This window comes from Lissotriton vulgaris, chromosome 4_1, assembly GCF_964263255.1.
Source record: "Lissotriton vulgaris chromosome 4_1, aLisVul1.2, whole genome shotgun sequence".
NCBI lineage: Eukaryota > Metazoa > Chordata > Amphibia > Caudata > Salamandridae > Lissotriton > Lissotriton vulgaris.
In genome coordinates, this window is record NC_141691.1 from 1,473,881,385 (window position 1) to 1,473,899,346 (window position 17,962).

General features: G+C 53.0%; 1 protein-coding gene across 1 annotated transcript in view; it reads right to left on the reverse strand.

The window, feature by feature from the left end:
* The window catches only part of PRKDC (protein kinase, DNA-activated, catalytic subunit), a 2,818,033-nt gene that overhangs the window by 448,960 nt on the left and 2,351,111 nt on the right, over positions 1-17,962 (reverse strand). The gene's annotated exons all lie outside the window — the stretch shown is intronic.

Sequence of the window (17,962 nt, forward strand, 5' to 3'; positions counted from 1 at the left end):
ATTGAAACCATAGTGGCAGACCCTGAGCCACTCCCATCCCGTCTTTTTTCACCCCAAGATAGACGGACGGATATATTGGACTCTTTGACATCAGTTACCCATGCATGGCATAGTATGCTTAATGTGCTCGCCTATAATTTATTGTACTCTCCTTTGGCACGCCTTGATTGGTGCTATTGGCTGACTCCGCTCAGGGACAGAGGAGTCACTACGGCTCTTGGCTCACTGAACGTCTATACCGTGGAAGATCTTTTTGAGAACGGTGTCGCCCGTTCTGCTGAGGACATCGTTTGTGGAGTGGGGTCCTCCTCGCCTCTGGTGCAATTTCAGGAACATCGAACAAGACATGCTCTCAGGTCGCTTCTTGGAGATGACATGGCGGAGCCCCCGTAGGTGACACCTTTTTCAGTGGTTGTCGGAGCGACTTCTCCAGCTAGGCGGGTGTCTAGACTCTATCACACAACAATGGCTGCTAGAGACGGAGCATATACTAAGCCGCGCCTGGCTTGGTAGCAAGACCTGCATACAGATCTGACTGATGATATATGGCGATTCTGTTATATTAGCACCAAGAGAGTATCCCTTAATGGCCGCCATCGGCTAGTCCACTTTAAATATATCAATAGGGTGTATTACACTCCGGAGCGACTCCACCATTATGGTCTCCACGAAACTCCGAAGTGCGATCGTTGCGGCACGCTTGTGGCTGATTTTTTTCACGTTGCGTGGTCCTGCCCAGGGATCGCTCGATTCTGGGTGGAGGTCTCCTGCGAGATTAGTGGCATGTCCGGGTTAGTGTTGACATTCTGGCTACTCGAAACCACTTCCTAAAGAGCACCGGCGGCTGGTCGATATGGCCTTCCTGCTTACTAAACGCTGCATTGCCATCTGTTGGATGCGCGGCCCAACTCCCACATTGACACAATGGTCGAGAGATATGCTGTACTGCTACACTCAGACAGAAAACTATAGTGAGTTGCTTCCCCCGCGCAACAGGCCCAAAAACTTTTGGTCCTCATATATTGCCAGCAGACACACTTTGAACTCACAGGACGGCTCAGACGCCCCCCCCCCCCCCAGACGGCATCTGCCTCGACTGACGGAGACCCTGATGAGTAGTTGTCCCTATACGAGACCCTTTTCTGATGCGTTTTTCCTCTGATGAGGGTTCTCCGAGTGGACCTGTAGGCTGACGGTGTCCTGGGTGGGTTCTGATGGGGTCCTGGTGCTGCCAGTAAGGGTAACCTTATGTCTGGAATTATATTGTTATCATGATGCCTGGATCTCGAATTGCTGTATTTGGAATATCCGTGCATAACTGTACTGCCATATATGTACCGCTGTTTCTTCATTGACTGCAAACTACCAATAAATATATTTAAAAAATAAAAACAAAAAACAATTCCTCTGTCCATACTCTCAGGGTCCACCAAGCTAATCCATGGGAAACCCTTTTCTTCACCTGTGGACACCACCTGTGCAGCATTTAACCTTAACTTGCTCACTGGTGTGTCCCAACAGACAGACAGCAAGTCCCAGTGGCCACTGGCAGTAGTCAGGGAGGAGACCCAGGCCTTATGCCTCTCAGGGCTCTCAAACCTCTGTGGCATCCGACAGCAGGGGGCAGTAGCCCCAGGAGTTGGCACCCTATGTCCACTCTCCCTCCTGTCAGGTCAGGTATGACATCCTGGCACTGACCCACCACCCCAGGCCTGTACCCGGTGGCTGGATCAGAGACTGGGGTGGGACCTCCTTAGGGCATTGAACCCTCCCACCTGGAGGGGTAGCCCTTCCAGAATTGTCAGGGCACCTGTGGCAGGTGTCCTGTACAATTCGCTCACCAGTTCAGGCGTTCTATCCTGCACCTGGGCAACCAGGTCAGGGGGACACCCTGAACCTGGCCCTCCAACCTAGGGTCTGAACCCTCTAGTTGAACCGGGGTCAGAGGCGAGGACTCCCACCGCACCCCCTTCCAGAGTACTGTACCCACCCACCTGGAGTGGTACCCCTAGAAGCTACATCGGTCAGGACACTGATTACAGTCGCCCCTTCCTCCAGATCAGACAACACCTGAACCTGGCTTCCCAACCAGGGGACCAAACCCTGCGGTTGAACACTTGTCTGGCAAACCAGGACGTCCTGGGGAGTGCATATACCCTCCCCGAGGGGGACACATGACTCATGTGTCATGTGACAGTCTGCCTGGCGCAGTTCTCCCGACACCTGTCCATCTGACAGTGCGTGAAGATCCCCCAGGAAAGAAGTGGTGTCACCATGGTCATTCACTGGTGACGCAGCCCTTCCAGCTGGCCCCTGACCCACTGGTTCCTCCACTAGGGCTCTTTCCCCCGCTCACTCCTCAGTCTGGACCTCTGTACCCTCCCAACTGGAGCGACACTACCAGACACCAGAACTTATGGAGGCCTGATAACGGACACTCCCATCAGGACAGCCTAAGCTCCCCACCTGGTGTTCCCTTACAGAACCATCCAGGCTTTGAGACTGGGTTTTGGGCACCTGGGGACACACAGTCCCACACTCACTCCGTCTCCACTGAGACAGGACGTGAGCCCCTACACCTCTCCCACTACACTGGGACCTAGCAGGGCTACACTGAACCACTTCCACCACACTGGGTTGGAAGATACCTGAGCCACTCCCCACAGGGTCACTCCCCCATGCCTCTCCAGACCCTCTGGAATCCACCCAAAAGGTCTGCCTCCAATGTGAGTTCCCTGGGGTTAGAGAACTCACTCTCCTACAGGTGTTGGCTTAGCTCTGGAAAAGAGGGACTTACAGAACAAGTTACTTACCTTCGGTAACGATATATCCGTAAGAAACATTAGTTAGTGTTAGATTCCTTACCTTAGAATATCCCCAGGCATCAGTCTGGATCCGGAAACTTTTGCGTAGCAGTACCCCTGCGCGTCGGTAGGCGTCGTCTGCAGGCGTCCCCTGCGGCTCCGCGTCCGTCGTCGGCGTCGTGCGCCGTGATGACGTCGCTGGAGTATATAGACGCCGCCTCCGCGCGCTGACGTCAGTTCTTTGTACACAGCTTTTCCGCGCCAGAAAACGCAGAGCCATGAGAGAACCAACACTGGTGCCGTTTGAAACTAGGGCCCTGAAAGGGATGTCCTTAACCCTAGGTATCAGTTCGCAGAACGGGGAGGATGGATGGGTTCGGTAAGGAATCTAACACTAACTAATGTTTCTTACAGATATATCGTTACCGAAGGTAAGTAACTTGTTCATCTGAAAGAAACACGTTAGTGTTAGATTCCTTACCTTAGAATAGATACCCCAGCAATACCAACCCCGGTGGTGGGTCTGCGAACCAATACATTCCTACACCAGAAAGTCCTGGAGGACAGAACGGCCAAAGAAGCCATCCCTCCGGACTTGACTGTCCAGGCAGTAGTGCCTCGCAAAGGTGTGCAGCGAGGCCCACGTAGCCGCCTGGCAAATGTTCTGCAAAGGGACTCCCCGGCCCAGGGCAGTAGTAGCCGCTGTGGCCCGAGTGGAATGGGCCCTCAGCCCAACAGGAGGCTCCTTCCGAGCCAAAGAGTAGCACGCTTTGATGCACAGAACGACCCACCGAGAGATGGTTCGTTTACACACCGCCCGTCCCTTCTTCGCACCCACGTAGCCAACAAACAGTTGGTCATCCACCCGGAACTGGCGTGTGCGATCCATATAAAATGAAAGCGCACGTTTTGGGTCCAGACGATGGAGCCGCTCTTCATCCTTTGAAGGATGCGGAGGCGGGAAGAAGGAAGGGAGGGTGATGGACTGCCCGATGTGAAAAGCAGAAACTACTTTGGGCAGGAAAGAAGGTCTAGTCCTAAGAACCACCTTGTCAGGATGAATGGACAGGAAAGGGGGTTGGACAGAAAGAGCCTGGAGCTCACTCACTCTCCTGGCAGAGGTGATGGCAACCAGGAAAGCCGTCTTTAAAGTCAGGAGACGGAGAGGACAAGAATGAAGGGGCTCAAAGGGAGCACACATCAAAAAGGTAAGAACCAGGTTCAAGTCCCACTGAGGCATCACAAACGGAACAGGAGGATACATGTGTTTGATGCCCTTCAAGAATCTCGTTACAATTGGGGACTTGAACAAAGAAGGCTGATCAGGAAGCCTTAGAAAGGCCGAAAGGGCAGAAAGGTAGCCCTTGAGAGTGCCCAGAGCAGAGCCCTGCCGGACAAGAGTAAGAAGGAAGAGAAGAACCTCAGAAAGAGGGGCAGAAAGAAGATCCACAGCCTTTGCTGTGCACCATGCCACAAATCTGTCCCACCGGCAGGCGTATACCGACTTTGTGGAGGAACGCATGGCTGCCAGAATAACATTACAGACTTCAGGAGGCAGGTCAAATGGCCTCAACTGTCAATGCTCAATCTACAAGCCTGGCGGTGGAGACTGGACAGGTTCGGGTGGAGGACCGTCCCCTGCTGCTGCGACAGAAGGTCCTCCTGAAGGGGTAGACGGATCGGGGGATCGACTGACATACTGAGTAGCTCAGGATACCAGTTCCTTCGAGCCCAGTCCGGAGCCACAAGGATGACTTGGGCCCGGTCCCGCTTGATCTTCTTCAGCACTCTGGGCAGAAGTGGTATAGGCGGAAAGGCGTATAACAGACCGCAAATCCACTCGCGACGAAATGCGTCGCCGAGCGAGAGCCGCCTTGGAAATACCAACGCGCAGAACTGATGACATTGCGCATTCTCATCGGTGGGGAATAGATCTAACCAAGGCTCTCCCCATTGTAGAAAGATGCCTTGCGCCACGTCCGAGTTCAGACGCCATTCGTGATCCATCGAGCACCTTCGGCTGAGTTCGTCCGCCCTGGCATTCATTGAACCGCCCAGGTGTTGAACCACCAGGGTCACGCCCTGATGTTCCAGCCACTGCCAGAGGCGCAGAGCCTCCTGACATAGGGTCCAGGACCCCACACCCCCCTGTTTGTTGCAGTACCACATGGCGGTGGTGTTGTCCGTGAACACCTGCACTGCACTCCCTCAGACAGAGGGGAGCAATGCCTTCAGTGCTAGATGAATCGCCCGCAGCTCCAGAAGGTTGATATGAAGCCGGGACTCCGCCGGACACCAGAGGCCTCTGATCTCCGCCTCTCCCAAGTGGCCTACCCAGCCCTGGAGGGACGCGTCCGTCACAACCACGTGCTCCGGTTGGGGAAGGGAGAGGGATCTGACGTTGACCCAATCGCGGTCCGTGAGCCACCACTGCAGCTGTCTCGCAGCGCCCTCCGAGATCAGGACTTGGTCGGACAGGTTGCCTTGATGCTTGGCCCACTGAAACTTCAGGTCCCACTGCAGAGACCGCATCCGCCACCGGGCGTGATGCACCAGAAGGATGCAGAAAGCCATCAGCCCCAAAAGCCGCAGCGTCATCCTGACCGAAACCCGGGACAAAGGCTGAAAGATGGGAATCAGAGCCTGAATGTCCCGGACTCGCTGCTCGGGAGGATAGTCCCGAATCTGCGCCGAGTCGAGAACAGCTCCGATGAAGAGGAGCTTTTGGGAGGGACACAAGTGTGATTTCGGCACGTTGATGGAGAACCCCAGCTGGTGCAGGAGATCCGCCGTCATCTGGAGGTGGCTGACGACTGTCTGGGGCGAGTCCGCCTTCAACAACCAGTCGCCGAGGTAGGGGAAGACTGAAACCTCTAACCTGCGCAGATGAGCTGCAACCACCGCCATCACTTTTGTGAACACCCGTGGGGCGCTGGTAAGGCCAAAGGGGAGCACGGTGAACTGAAAGTGCTCGTGGCTTACCGTGAACCACAGGTAACGCCGGTGGGCCGGCAGGACGGGGATGTAAAAGTAAGCGTCCTGCAAGTCCAACGCCACCATCCAGTCTTGCGGGTCTAGGGCAGCCAAGACCGGAGCCAAAGTCAACATTTTGAACTTCTCCTTCCGGAGGAAGCCGTTGACGTTCCCTAGGTCCAAGATAGGGTGTAGGCCCCCTTTGCCCTTCCTGGGTATCAGAAAGTAGTGGGAGTAACAACCACACCCTACTTCTGGCCCAGGAACGCGCTCGATGGCCCCCCTGGCCAAGAGGGCCGTAACTTCCTCCTGCAGAAGTCGCAAGTGGTCCCCCTACACGCGGTGGAACTGCGGTGGCATGGCTTTTGGGGAAGGGGAAGGGGAAGGAGTAGCCCCTCCGGACGATTTGCAGCACACCCATCTGTCCGATGTGAGGGTGCGCCAGTGGGGGAGGTGATGGCGAACCCTGCCCCCCACGGGCGTCACATGGGCCTGAAAACATGGACTAGGAGGGTTTTGAGGCAGATGCTGCGGGAGCGGGTGCGGACTGGCCTCGCCGTTGCCCTCGACCGCCTCCTCGGCAGTATCCACGGCCGCCACCGTGCTGAAAGTTCTGTTGAGGTGGCGTGTGGATGGCGGCACGTGTGGGGGCGCCCCTTCCTTGGCCACGAAAGGAGCGAAAGGCACCCGTTTGCTGGCGTAGGGCCGAGAGGCCCAAGGAGGTGGCCTTAGCCCTGGAGTCCTTAAAGCGCTCAAGCGCGTGGTCTGCCTGGTCGCCAAACAGGCGACGGCCATCGAACGCATTGTCCAGAAGAGTAGCCTGGACATCGGCCGAAAAATTGGCGCACCTCAACCAGGCGTGGCGTCGAACCGCCACTGTCGTAGCCATCGCTCTGCCCAGTGTATCGGTGGTATCCAGTCCGCACCGGATAGAATAGCGTGCCGCATCTTGACCCTCTGCTAGGGCTTAGGCGAGTTTAGCCCTGACCTCCTCAGGGCATTGTGGCAGCACGTCAGCAACCGCGTCCCACAGGGTGTGGGTGTAGCGGCCCAAGAGGCATGCAGTATTAACTGACCGCAGTCCCAAACTCAGGGACGAGAACACCTTCTTACCGAACTGCTCAAACCTCTTGGATTCCCTGTCAGGAGGAGCCGACGGGAAAGCGGTCTGGGATTTGGAGGCCTGGATAACCAGGCTCTCGGGCCTAGACACTGCAGACACCGGTGATGGGGGTCGGAATTCGACATAAGTCGACTACACTTCGAGCAGGGTTTGAACCCAGGCATCCCTACCGGCACCTGAAGAGTCGAGAATAACTAGAAGAGGATCAAAAATTATCTAAAAGGTTTAGTCAAAAAGTAACTAAGGGGTAGAGCTTCTCGGGATCTGCGCTAGCTGGCGCGGAAAAAAGAAGAACTGACATCAGCGCGCATGGGCGGCGTCTAAGTACTCCGACGACATCACTCTGGCGCAGACGCGCCGACGACGGACGCAGAGCCAGAGACGACGCCTATTGACGCGCAGGGATATTCCTACGCAAAAATTTCCGGATCCAGTCTGACGCCTGGGGATATTCTAAGGTAAGGAATCTAATACTAACCTGTTTCTTTCAGATCTGTTTCTTTCAGATATAAGCCCTGCTCACCCCCTTGGTAGCTTGGCACGAGCAGACAGACTTATCTCAGAGGCAGTGTGTAAAGCATTTGTGAACACATACAGTAACCCAGTGACAACACTACAAATGGACACCACACAAGGTTTTATACCAAAAATAAGTATTCTTTTATATAGAGTTACCACAAGACCAATAAACGACAAAAATAATCCACAATACTATTAAAGATCGAGAGTTCTGGTTAAAAAGGCTGAAATCAAAGTTGTGTGACAGTCGGTAGCCCTGTCTGGCTACAGCGTTGCTGCAATAACACAGAGTCTAACAAATCCAGCGGACGGCGGCGGTCCGGGCACGCTCAAATGTCGACAGACTCAGTCACAGTACCTTTTATTTCATGCGGCCGGCACAGACGTGCAAGCCGGTTCCGGTGTTCGTCACGGTGCAGAAAAGAAAGTGTTGCAGTACACGTTGTCCCTCGATGCGGTGCAGGCAGCGACACGTTGACGGAGTTGGTGGATCCAAGGCGTGCTTTGCAGGGCGAGAGGGTGCTTTCAGCTTGCGTTGCAGCGACAGAGCCGGAGTTCGGGAGCTGGCTTTGATCAGTCCTGACAGCGGTGCGAGGCGGTACCCAGCTCTAGCGCGTTCACAGGACTCTAAGTCAGCAGCAGTGACGGTGTCGGTCAGACCAGTACGAGTCGGTGTAGCAAGGCTTTGCACATCGTGGTGTCCACCAGTCGCGATGCAGGAAACGGCTCAGTGACGGCTTTGAGACCGAGTCGGTGAGCTCAGAGCTTGCGTTGTTCGAGGTGGACATTGTTCAATGCGGTGCCTACAGCACACCGGGCCGGTTGTGAGAGTCGATCACAGCTCCCTGCCTCTGTAGCAACTGAAACAGCGTTTAAAGCAGCAATCCACAAAGGCTGGTGAAGTCTACTGGTCCTGAGACTTCCGTCAGGGGGCAAGCTCTCTTCCAAGCCCTTGGAGATCTTTCACAAGTTGATAATAAAGTACACAAAGTTCTTTCTCCTTTTCTTGGCAGTCAGGACACCACTGCAGGCCAATCCCCCAAGCAGCACTTCAGCTTGGGGATAGTCTCTCCTCAGTTTCTTCAGGTTCCTCTCCTCACCAAAGGTTTCTTCTTGTAGTCCAAAAGTGATCTAATTTCTTGGGATCAGGGTCTCAATATTTATACCCCAAAATTCTTTGCTCTCTGAGGGGAGAGGGGCCTGTGCCCAGTCCAAACCAGTTCTGAAGCACTCTGTTTACCAGACTTCTCCTTTTCTTTCACAGTGCAGAGCAGAAAATCAGACGCCCCACAGGAGATGGAGCCAGCATTGTGGAAGGCAAGTACAGTCCTGGAGCAATTTGTTGACAGGACTCCTTCTCTTCTTTCAGTGTGCAGGGAAGAGACATCAGAAGCACCACAGGGGGTGGAGCCAGCACTCTGGGGGGCGAGCACAGTCCTATTCAGGTCCCAGGTGCAACTCCTCCCACCCATCTAGATGCTGATCTCTCTATTCACCACCGGGCTGACTCATTCTGTCTCTTGGAAGCCCCAGCCCTGTCACTCACAAATTCCAGACAAAGGAATACACAACCTAGCAGAGGCAGGCTTGAAAGGTTAGGCAAGCAAATAACTACTTTCTAAAAGTGGTATTTGCAAACACAGAATGTCAAAACCCACTTTACTAAAAGATTTATTTTAGAATTCTGAGTCTAGGCATACTAAACTCGAATTTCTACCATGTTCTCTGAGTCAGTTAGGATTATAAAATGTAATAATTCTAACAGCCCATTCTCGCCTATGGAGAACAGGTAGCCTTGCAATAGTGAAAAACTAAAATGGCTGTAATTCACATCAGGGCTTGTCCAGGGTACTTACAATGCACCCTGCCCTTTGGCCTACCATAGGGGTGTCTGATATAAAGAAAAGGGAAGGTTTAGGGACTGGCAAGTGGGTGCACTTGCCCAGTCAGCATGACAGTACCAGACTGCACGCAGGCTCTGCAATGGCAGACCTCAGACACATTTTACAAGACCGTTTCTGTGGGTGGCACAACCAGGGCTGCTAGCCCACTAGCAGCATTTGGATTTACATGCCCTGGGCACACTCAGTGCACTGTACTAGGGTCTGACAAGTAAACCAAACAGTCAATCATGGAATCACTAATTAATACATCAATTTACAATAAGGAGAGCATATGCACTTTAGCACTGATCAGCAGTAGTAAAGTGCCCAGAGTCATAAAATAGCCAACAGGTCAGAAAAAATATAGGAGGAAGGCAAAAAGTTCAGGGATGACCCTGCAAAAAGGGCCAAGTCCAACATGCAGGAATCCTAATGATATGGGAAATAATGAAAAGAAGTAAGAAAGTAATTGATAACTTTCTGAGCTACGCATATGAAACAAAAATAAATTTTATGCACCCTCTTGCAATAAAAGGACATCACATGTAACCAATTTTGAACTGTATTCCAAGTGAGGTGAAACAGAAGACAAAAATGCTTCACTTCCATAATATTTCTGCTTGATACAAAATCCTCCAGCAGATTCTACACCTTACAAAATTCTTGCAGGCCTCACACTAGACCAGAAAACGCTTCCCCCAGACACATCTGTTTAGGGCCCCCATGTGGTGCCATGACTTCAGTCACAAATTCGCCAATCAGAGTATGAGGACCTCAAATAGCACCTTGGAGCCAGTACCGGATAATATTTATGCGCCCCACCTAACCATATCAGGGGGAACCGACAGAGCAAAGCAGTAATTAGAGAACGCTTGCATGCTTTTGGATCTTGTTTTAATGGCACTACTAATCGGGGGGGTGAAAGGGTGGTGGGAAATCTGCGGAAAACATTATCCAAAATAAATATCATTTTTGAAGTTAAGGAACTTTTTCTGCTAATGAATACACCTTTATGTGTATATTTTGCCTTATCAATGAGTCCCAAAGCTACACCTTCCTAGGTGGTTTGACAGAGTAGTGGAGATTTACCATCGAAGTTAGGCAACACAGCCCTAGCAAAGTACTCATCCCTTCGTGCTTGGACTGTGATACCTTGGGCAGCCCAACAGGAGGCTCCTTTTCGCCAAAGAGTAGCAAACCTTGATGCACATGACGACCCACTGAGAGTTGGTCCGCTTGTGCACCGCCCGTCGCTTCTTAGAGCCCACATAACCAACAAAGAGCTGGTCATCGACCCGGAACTGGCGTGTGCGATCTAGATAGAAGAAGAGCGCACGTTTTGAGAGGAAAGGAGATTTAGAAGATAGAGCCTGGAGCTCACTCACTCTCCTGGCAGAGGTGATGGCAACCAGGAAGGCAGTTTTAAGAATCAGAAGACGAAGAGGCCAGTGATGAAGTGGCTGAAAGGGAGCGCACATCAGATATGTTAGAACAAGATTCAAGTCTCACTGAGGCATCACGAAGGGAACAGGAGGGAACATGTGTGTGATGCCTTTCAATAATCTATTTACAACAGGGGACTTGAAAAGAGAAGGCTGATCAGGAAGACTTAAGAAGGCTAAAATGGCAGAGAGATAGCCCTTGATAGTGCCCAGAGCACAGCCCTGCTGGGCAAGAGAAAGAAGGAAGAGGAGAACCTCTAAAAAAGGGGGCAGAGAGTGGATCCTTAGCCTTTGCAGTGCACCATGCCACAAATTAGTTCCACCTGCAGGCGTATACAATTCTTGTGGAGAGACGCCTGGCAGCCAGAATCACATCACAGACTTCAGGAGACAAGTCAAATGGCCTCAACTTCCGCCACTCAATCTCCACGCATGTAGGTGGAGAGTGGACAGGTTCGGGTGGAGGAACGTCCCCTTCTGCTGCGGCAGAAGGTCCTCCTGAAGAGGCAGACTAATCAGGGGATCGACTGACATGCTGAGTAGCTCGGGATACTAGTATCTTCGTGCCCATTCCAGGGCCACAAGGATGACTTGGGCCCAGTCTTGACGGATCTTCTTCAGCACTCTGGGCAGAAGTGGTATAGGCGGGAACGCGTACAACAGACCGCAGCTCCACTCGCGACGAAAAGTGTCTCTGAGTGAGTGCCGCCTTGGAAATTCCAATGCACAGAACTGATGATATTGCGTGTTCTCTTCGGTGGCGAATAGATCTAACCAATGCTCTCCCCACTGCTGAAAGAGACCTTGCGCCACACCAGAGTTCAGAAGCCATTTGTGACCCATCGCGCACCGGTGGCTGAGTTCGTCCGCCCTGGCGTTCAGAGAACCTGTCAGGTGTTGAACCACCAGGGTGACGCCCTGGTGTTCCAGCCATTGCCAGAGGCGCAGAGCCTCCTGACAAAGGGTCCACGCCCCCACCCCGCCTTGTTTGTTGCAGTACCACATGGTGGTGGTGTTGTCCGTGAACACCTGCACTACACTTCCCCGGACAGAGGGAAGGAATGCCTTCAGTACAAGTTGGATCGCCCGTAGCTCCAGAAGGTTGATTTGGAGCCGGGACTCCGCCGGAGACCAGAGACCTCTGATCTCCCCATCTCCCATGTGGCCACCCCATCAAAGGAGGGACTCATATGTGCTCCGGTTGGGGTAAGGAGAGGGATCTGCCGCTGACCCAATTGTGGTTCGTGAGCCACTACGGTAACTGACTCGCAGTGCCCTCCGAGATCAGGACGTGGTCGGATAGGTTGCCCTGATGCTGGGCCCACTGAAACTTCAGTTCCCACTGCAGAGCCCGCATCTGCCACCTGGCGTGATGCACCAGAAGGATGCAGGAGGCCATCAGCCCCAGGAGCCGCAGCGTCAACCTGACCGAGACTCGGGACAAAGGCTGAAAGATCGGAATCAGAGCCTGAATATCCCGAACCCGCTGTTCGGGGGGATAAACCCGAAAATGCGCAGAGTCCAGAACCGCTCCGATGAAAAGGAGCTTCTGAGAGGGGCACAGGTGCAACTTCGGCACGTTGATGGAAAACCCCAGCGAGTGCAGGAGGTGGGCAGTAGTCTGGAGGTGGGAGACGACTGTGTGGGGCGAGCCCGCCTTCTACAACCAATAGTCGAGATAGGGGAAGACTGAAACCCCTGATTTGCGGAGATGAGCTGCGACCACCGCCATCACTATCGTGAGGGGCGCTGGTAAGGCCGAAGGGGAGCACGGTAAACTGAAAGGGCTCGTGGCCTACCGTGAACTGCAGGTAGTGCCGGTGGGCAGGCAGGACGGGGATGTGGAAATACGCGTCCTGCAAGTCCAACACTACCATCCAGTCTCCTGAATCCAGGGCAGCTAGGATCTGAGCCAAAGTCAGCATCTTGAACTTCTCCTTCCGGAGTAAGCAGTTGACGCTCCCTAGGTCCAAAATAGGGCGTAGGCCTCCTTTGCCCTTCTTGGGTACCAGAAAGTAGTGGGAATAGCAACCACGTCCTACTTCTGGCCCAGGAACGCGCTCGATGGCCCCCTTGGCCAAGAGGGCCATAACTTCCTCCTGCAGAAGTTGCAAGTGATCCCCTGAGATGCGGTGGTACGGCTGGAGGGGTCGCCTCGAAGGGGAGGGAGTAGCCCCTTCGGACGATTTGCAGCACCCACCAGTCCGACGTAATGGTGCGCCACTGGAGGAGGTGATGGTGAACCCTACCCCCCACTGGCGTTGAATGGGACTGAAATGTCAGACTAGGAAGGTTTAGAGGCAGATGCTGCAGGAGCGGATGTGGACTTACCTTGCCATTGTCCCCCGGCACCGCCACGGCGGTAACCACGTCCGAGACCGCGTTGAGACTGGTTCTGCGGCCTGTGGCTGGCTGGACGTGTAGGGGCGCCCCTTCCTTGGCCACTAGAGGGGCTAAAAACTGAAGTTTGCTGGCATTGGCCTAGACCCAAGAACTTGGAAGTAGCCCTGGAGTCCTTAAAACGTCCCAGCGCACTATCCGCTTTGTCGCCAAAGAGGCGACGGCCATCGAAGGGTATGTCCATGAGAGTGGCCTGGACATCTCCCGAAAAATTGGCGGACCTCAGCCAGGCATGGTGGCGAACCGCCACCATCGTGTCAATCGCTCTACCCAGCGAGTCGTGGTGTCAAGTCCACACCGGATCGAGTAGCGTGCTGCATCCTGCCCTTCCGCCCGGGCTTGGGCGAGCCGTGTCCGGGCCTCCTCCGGGCACTGTGGCAAGACCTCCGCAACCGTATCCCACAGAGAGTGGGTGTAACAGCCCAAAAGGCAGGCGGTTTTGACAGACCGCAGCCCCAAACTCAGGGAGGAGAACAGTTTCTTTCCAAACTGATCATACCTTTTGGATTCCTGATCCGGAGGAGCGGTGGGAAATGCGGTCAGGGACGTGGAGGCCCGGATCACCAGGCTCTCGGGGGTGGGGTGCACGGACAGAAAGCTAGGGTCGCCCGGATCCGTGCGGTGGCGTCGGGCCACGTTCCGATCCACAAGGAGATCTGTGGAGAGCTTGGACTAGGTGCCCAGCAGAACGTCGGTGAGGGCTCCGTTAAACGGCAGTAGAGGCTCTGAGGAGCTTGCCTGTGGTTTGAGCACCTCAGTGAGGAAGTTAGTCCTCACGGCCGCAACAGGGAGCTCAAGAGCCAAGGCCTTGGCCGTCCTGTTCAACACCCTGCTGTAAGCAGCCCCCTCCTGTGGGTTGTGTCCAGCACTGTTCCTATGTGTTGGAGTAAAATGAGACTTTTGGGCATTGACAGTACAGATCATGGAGAAAGGTTAGTGTACACTGAAGCAGCTCTCCAACCACACCTTCACCAGCTAATCCTCAAAATATGGAAATACACAGACTCTTGACCATCACAGTGAAGTCACCTCAACTGCCAGAACCTTTGTAAAGTCTAGTTGTTCGGTCTTCAGTACAAACGGTAGATCTGTGAACTGACAGGCTTGGGTCCACACAGTGAATCTCAAGTAACACCTCGTAGTAGGAAGATTTATCAGTTGGAAAAAGTTAGGAACTCCAAAAAATCCATTATATTGAGAGCTACAGTACTTGATCAGGAAGCGAATCTTGAACTTGCCCTGCAATATGAATACATCAAGAAGTGAAAGTTGTGTATGTATGTGAGACAAATGCCTTTTTTTGGGACCAGACAGTTAGGACAATGCAATCACATGTCTCTATGTGCAAGAGGCACCACCTCAATTGCCCTTTCATTCAATAGGATGAGAAGTTTGGCCTCCAAAATCTAGGTGTCCTAGACAACATCCTTGGGGAAGGAGTGCAGTTCAGAGGGAGGAACAAGAAGGCTAGGGTGGAGGGAGGAGCCTAGCTAGCAACCACGATGGCCGCCTGATTCCTCGGCTCCGCGGACCGCCTCGCTGTTCTCCCGTCTCCTGCCTTATCCTCCCAGATATCCTGCTTTTCATCGGTGATTTCGGAGTCGGGAGACGAATCCGGTTCCGAGGGTGTGCCACTCTTCGGAATCCGTGCAGGGACGGTGACGGGGCGCCCTCGCCCTTCCCTGATGCCTCGCGGCAGAGCATAGGTCTTTGTCCTGCACTTGTGGCCGGCCCCGAAAACGGCAGCGGCGGCCATCTCGAGCTGGGCGGCGCCGACCGCTGAGGAACGACTGCTGCCTATGATTCCCGGCCGCGGCAGCCCAACTTGCTGCGTTGTCCCTCAGGCTGCTTTCAAGACTGAAAATGCCACAATGTATCGTCATCCCGGCCTTCCTTGATACATTCTATCTTCCTCCGTGGTGAACGCCATTTTAGGAAGCCGCCATTCGCTACTGGCGAGAGATTGCCTCACGGTGCCGCTGGACCCCGCTTATTGTTTATATCGCCTGCTATCGTGGGAGTTGCAGGAATGGACTGGACTGCCCTAGTGCCCCCCGTCTGGTTATGTTGCTGCGAGCGCCGGCGGAGTGCTCGGCTGATTGCAAGATACGGTGGCGTCCGGCTTCTGGACATGGCGCACGCCTGTAAGCGATGTGTGCAGCGGCAACTCCAAGATCGATTCGCTCCCTGGGATGGTAGCATTTCTTCTCTAACACCGACTACGGAGGATTTACCCGACGTACAGGGAATCGCTGCACCTTTAATTCCTGAGACGCCCTGCGGATTGTTGACGTCCTCGTAGCCCTGAGTGATCTGCGTGCTGCCCACTGTGCTGCTGCCAAAGACCTGGAGGACCGGCTGGCCGCCATTTCCCCCAGTCTGCAACGGTCCGACCAAACTTGTCCGCGAGTGCTGGGCGCCGCGCCACATCCTATGCCCGGTTACCGCGGATTGCCTATCCAGCTGCCCACGAGTGCGCCGCTGGCGCAGGATTTGACCCCCACCGAGTCAATGCGTACGCCAACTCGGAAGACGTCGGCTATTCAAGGTCTCACGAGGCTGCGAGGGGCTCTCCTACAAAAGCCGCGTCCGGCTACCTCACTGTTGTCCACTGATGGAACTAGTCATCTTCCCCTGGAACAGGCGCTATTGCTCGGCTTGACTTTCCTTGGCGGCCTAACGCTACGTGGTATTCCTTTTGCTACACTTCTTTTATGCTGGGCTCTGTGTTGGACACTCCATGGCGGTCATCGCTCCATCTTGCCGCGGCCGTTGGGTCTGCCTGCTCCGTCCGGGATGGCTATCGTGCAGCTGGACTCTGTTTACACATTGGACCGTAAAGGGCTGGGTTGAGGCTGCTTCTTTTTCCTTGGCCTGCTGGAACTCTTATTGCTGACATTGTACTACATGAACCCGGAATTCGAGTGCTGGTTTGGTATTGGTCTTGGGGCTCGGGGATGGCTGATCGTGGTTGCGCGTATTGATTGCTTTATATTTCTTTGATATGTCCTCCTCCGCTCTTACCGGGAGGTATAGTTCAGGTTTCTCTGTTCTTCCTCCCTAACTCTTTCCCTTCTGTGGGTTCTCGGGGCGACAGGCACGTTCTTGGGGGGGGGGGGGGGGCCGTAGCCTCTTCGACGTGCAGGGTGGGGGGGTTGGGGCTTGCTTTCTCTCTTTTTCTTTCTATGGCCTTTCTTCTTGTTTTCTCTCTTGTTCTCTTCCTTTTTTCTTCTTCATATCTTGGGTCAGACGGGAGGTGGGGGTTTAGGGGTTTGTTATTTTTCCGAGAAGTTCCTTGCGCTTTGTGCCTATGTCTTTACCACATGTTTTTTGACTGTAAGACCAGGATACTGATTTTTATCCATAGTTACTGTATGATTGCATATCCTGCTTTTCCTTCCCTCTTCTGCTACCAATTGAGGGCGCATATCCTATTACGCAGTTCCCGATGTAATGAATGCCTCTTTCCATGTGCAGTCGGATCCTTTTGTTGCTAGCTTGTAGTTATCCCTCCCATATCCTATCCTATCGTGTTAAGCTAGGTTGCAATCTCTGACATGTTACATTGATTGGGCGGGCGCTAACTGGGGCGACATGTATCTTTATGCTTAGCTATCCTGTTCGTAACGATCCACTTCAGTATTATTATAACGATGTTCACTTGTGGTTATCCTGCTAAGTAGTTCGCCCACTCCGCTACCCTGTCTGACTCTAGGACGATTCGTCAAAATTATAAAACGAAACCCTCTGTATCCTCCTCCGGTGTTCCCTTGTCAGTTTATTGTAGTGCTGCCAATTTTTTTGCCAACTGTTGCAAGCAAGGTGCTCCGGAAGATTGTATATTGTCATAGCGGCCGGCCAGCAATGGTTGTAGGCTGACGCTGTGTACTATGTCTGAGATAAATAAAGGTTTTCAAAAAAAAAAAAAAAAAAAAAGAAGGCTAGGGTGTAGACCTTATGAATTACTGGTTGGCCTAGGAATCTGTTTTGATCCCCAAATGCAATGCGACGGTCTCTCTCACCTGAAGCTGATAGTGTATGGGTGTGTAGGAGCCAGAGGCTTTGAGGTAGCAGAGAATGGAAAACTGGATCTACTGCTGATGACGGTGCATCCTGGATTCATCCCGGTCTTGCAAGGAGAGACATGTTTTTTTTCTATAACGCCTTTTTCTGTATATTTTCAACAAGTACATAGAGTAACAATATAATGGTACCTGGTACAAATTGGCTGCAGGTAACATGTACACATCGTATCAGCATATGAAGTTATCGTTGGGGGGGGGGGGGGCAATAATTCCTTCCTGTTAACTTGGCATTACTCAAAACTGGGCCCCTAAGTGGGTCAACCATGTCGCTCAGATCTTTGCATGCTTTAGAGACCAAACTATGGCCTGATAAATGAGTCTCTTAAACATTGCAAACCTATCAATTCCTTGGTTCCGCTATATAAAAGGAAAGGCTGAGGCAGTATTTCAAGTCTGGCAATGCTTCACATGGACTGAAGAAATCCCAGGCTGGTAGCTGAATTGGTGGCTCTTGGGAACTGAGCCTCTTCCATATTTCCTCATAGCGACAATGTGGAGCGCAAATCAATAGGGAGGTAGGTAACCAAAGTTAATGTTCGGGATACAGAAAACCAGCATCGCTGGATCACCCCAGATCACCAGGTGAAATTTTCTACAGGAATTTGGTACTGAAAACATTGTGGAAAGTGGATTTTACCCATATTCCCAAGCTGTTCCAGCATAAAGCATACTCTCTTAAGCACTTAAAGGGAAATAAGCACAGCCTTGCAGAGATCATTAGGTGCCTAATGGC